The sequence below is a fragment of the Myiozetetes cayanensis genome, unplaced genomic scaffold (genome assembly GCF_022539395.1).
Source record: "Myiozetetes cayanensis isolate MyiCay16 unplaced genomic scaffold, myiCay2020 scf193, whole genome shotgun sequence".
In the NCBI taxonomy this organism is placed as follows: domain Eukaryota; kingdom Metazoa; phylum Chordata; class Aves; order Passeriformes; family Tyrannidae; genus Myiozetetes; species Myiozetetes cayanensis.
The window spans coordinates 9,533-12,536 of record NW_026087404.1 but is presented as its reverse complement, the minus strand read 5'-3'; the positions used below and the strand labels follow the sequence as shown (position 1 = coordinate 12,536).

The 3,004-nt window shown below is 69.8% G+C and overlaps 1 long non-coding RNA gene across 1 annotated transcript; it reads left to right on the top strand.

The window, feature by feature from the left end:
- LOC126639425 (uncharacterized) lies at positions 1-359 on the top strand. The gene is made up of 3 exons (XR_007628783.1): positions 1-66; positions 150-216; positions 289-359. It is a non-coding gene; the product is annotated as an uncharacterized LOC126639425 (long non-coding RNA).
- The last annotated feature ends 2,645 nt before the right edge of the window (positions 360-3,004 follow it).

Sequence of the window (3,004 nt, the reverse complement as noted above, 5' to 3'; positions counted from 1 at the left end):
GGCTACCCCTCCCTCCTCCACACCAAAAAGTGGCCGCCTACATCAGCCTGGACCGCGCCGTGCTGGGTGCGACCCTCCCCACCCCCTAAACTGGGGAGGGTCACTCCCTCTCCCCACCCCCAGACCCCACCCACCCCCTGACCCCCCAGGTGCCGACAGGTTCGTGGTGAGGACGAGCCCCACGTTGGTGAATTTGGTGAGAGCGCCCTGGGGCAGGTGGGGAGGGTGGGGGGTGGGGAGGGGGAAGGGGAGGGTGAGACCCCCTCACCCTCACGACCCCCCAAAAAGGTGGAAAGCCCCAAGGAGGGCGGGAAGAGCCTCCTGGAGCAGTTGGGGAGGGGCTGGGAGAGCGACGTGTGAGTGGGGAGGGGCTGGGGGAGGGGCTGGGGACACACCTGGGGACACCTGGAGGGTCTGGGGACACCTGGGGGCGGCTGGGGGGTCTGAGGGGCGTCTGGGGAGTCTGGGGACACCTGAGGGGGTCTGGGGAGTCTGGGGACACCTGGGGGTCTGGGGACACCTGGGGGTCTGGGGACGTCTGGGGACACCTGGGAGGTCCTGGGGGTCTGGGGACACCTGGGGGTCTGGGGACACACCTGGGGACACCTGGGGGTCTGGGGACACCTGGGGGGGTCTGGGGACACACCTGGGACACTCTGGGGGTCTGGGGACACCTGGGGGGTCTGGGGACACCTGGGGGTCTGGGGACACCTGGGGGTCTGGGGACACCTGGGGGTCTGGGGACACCTGGGGGAGTTCTGGGGAAACCTGGAGGGGTCTGGGGGTCTGGGGACACCTGGGGACACCTGGGAGGGTCTGGGGACACCTGGGGGCTGGGGGTCTGGGGATACCTGGGGGTCTGGGGACACCTGGAGGGGTCTGGGGATACCTGGGGGGGTCTGGGGGGGTCTGGGGACACCTGGAGGGTCTGGGGACACCTGGAGGGGTCTGGGGATACCTGGGGAGGTCTGGGGACACCTGGGGGTCTGGGGACACCTGGGGGTCTGGGAATACCTGGGGGTCTGGGGACACCTGGGGGTCTGGGGACACCTGGGGGTCTGGGAATACCTGGGGGGTCTGGGGACACCTGGGGGGTCTGGGGACACACCTGGGTCCCCTGGGTGTCCCCCTGGGTGTCCCCCACCTGTCCCGTTGTCACCCCCTGTCCCCCTCCCCAGGATCCGCCCGCTGTCCCCGACAGCGGCGCCTTCCCCTTCACGGCGGCCGGGGTCCCTGCGCTGGGCTCGGCTTTGACGAGGTGGGACTCCCACCCTGGGACCCCCACCCTGGGACCCCCCTGTCTCCCCTGTGACTCCCATGTCCCCCTGTGTCACCTCCTGTGTCCCCCTCTGTCCCTCCCCAATGTCCCCCCTTGTCACCTCCCTGTGTCACCCCCATTGTCCTCTCCCTGTGGCCCCTCTGTCCCCCATGTCCCCTCCCTGTGTCACCCCCATTGTCCTCTCCCTGTGGCCCCCTCTGTCCCCCCCTTGTCACCTCCCTGTGTCACCCCCATTGTCCTCTCCCTGTGGCCCCTCTGTCCCCCCATGTCCCCTCCCTGTGTCCCCCCCGTGTCACCCCCTGTGTCCCCCCTGTCCCCATGTCCCCCCCTGTGTCCCCTCCTGTGTCCCCCTGTGTCCCCTCCTGTGTCCCCCCTGTGTCACCCCCTTTTTCCCCACTGTCCCCCTGTGCCCCCCATGTCCCCCCCAGTGTCCCACCCTTCTATACCCCCCCTGTCACCACCCCATGTCCCCCCCAGTGACTCCCTACTGTGTCACCTCCCCGTGTCACCCCCTGTGTGACCCCCTGTGACCCCCATGTTCCCCGGTGTCACCACCCCAGTTCCCCCCACTGTGACCCCCTGTGTCACCTCCCCTCCCCGTGTCACCCCCTCCATGTCCCCTCTGGTGTCCCCTCCTGTGTCCCCCCGTGTCCCCCCTATGACCCCCTGTGTCCCCTCCTGTGTCCCCACGTGTCCCCTCTATGTCCCCCCGTGTCACCCCCTTGTCCCCCTCCCTGTGCCCCCCTGTGTCCCCCCAGTGTCCCACCCCTCTATACCCCCGTGTCACCACCCCAGGTCCCCCTCCGTGTCCCCCCTTGTCCCCAACCCCCCATTGTCCCCAACTGTCCCTGCCCCTTGTCCCCAACTACCCTACCAGCCCCCTCCGGTGTCCCTGCCACCCCCTTGTCCCCAACTGCCCCTACCCCCTTGTCCTCAACCCCCCGTGTCCCTGCAACACCCCTTGTCCCCAACCCCCCATTGTCCCCAAGCATCCCCCGTGTCCCCCCATGTCCCCAACCCTCCCATTGCCCCCAAGCACCCCCCCATGTCCCCTCTCTCTGAGGGTGTCCCCCTCATTATCCCCTCAGGCCGCCGGGGGGTCCTGGCAGCTCTGGGGACCCCCGAGGACACGCTGGGCCGGCTGGGGGCGGCTGCTCCCCATTGTCCCCAAGCACCCCCGTGTGTCCCCTCTGATGGTGTCCCCCTCTAATGATGTCCCCCTCATTGTCCCCTCAGGCCGCCAGGGTCCCGGTGGCTCTGGGGACCCCGAGGACACGCTGGGCCGGCTGGGGGCGGCTGCTCCCCATTGTGTCCCCCCTTTACCATGTCCTCCCCCATTGTCCCCAAGCACCCCCCGTGTCCCCCCTCTGATGGTGTCCCCCTCTGATGATGCTCCCCCCATTGTCCCCAGGCCACCGGGGGTCCCGGCTGCTCTGGGGACCCCGAGGACACGCTGGGCCGGCTGGGGTGGCTGCTCTCCATTGTGTCCCCTCCTTTGCCATGTCCCCCTCATTGTCCCCCAGGCCGCTGGGGGTCCCTGGCAGCTCTGGGGACCCCCGAGGACACGCCTGGGCCGGCTGGGCGGCTGCTCTCCATTGTGTCCCCCCGCTCCTGACGGTGTCCCCCCCCCTCATTGTCCCCCCAGGCTGCCGGGGGGGGGTCCAGGGCGGCTCTGGGGACCCCCGAGGACACGCTGGGCCGGCTGGGGGGGCGGCTGCGGGGCGG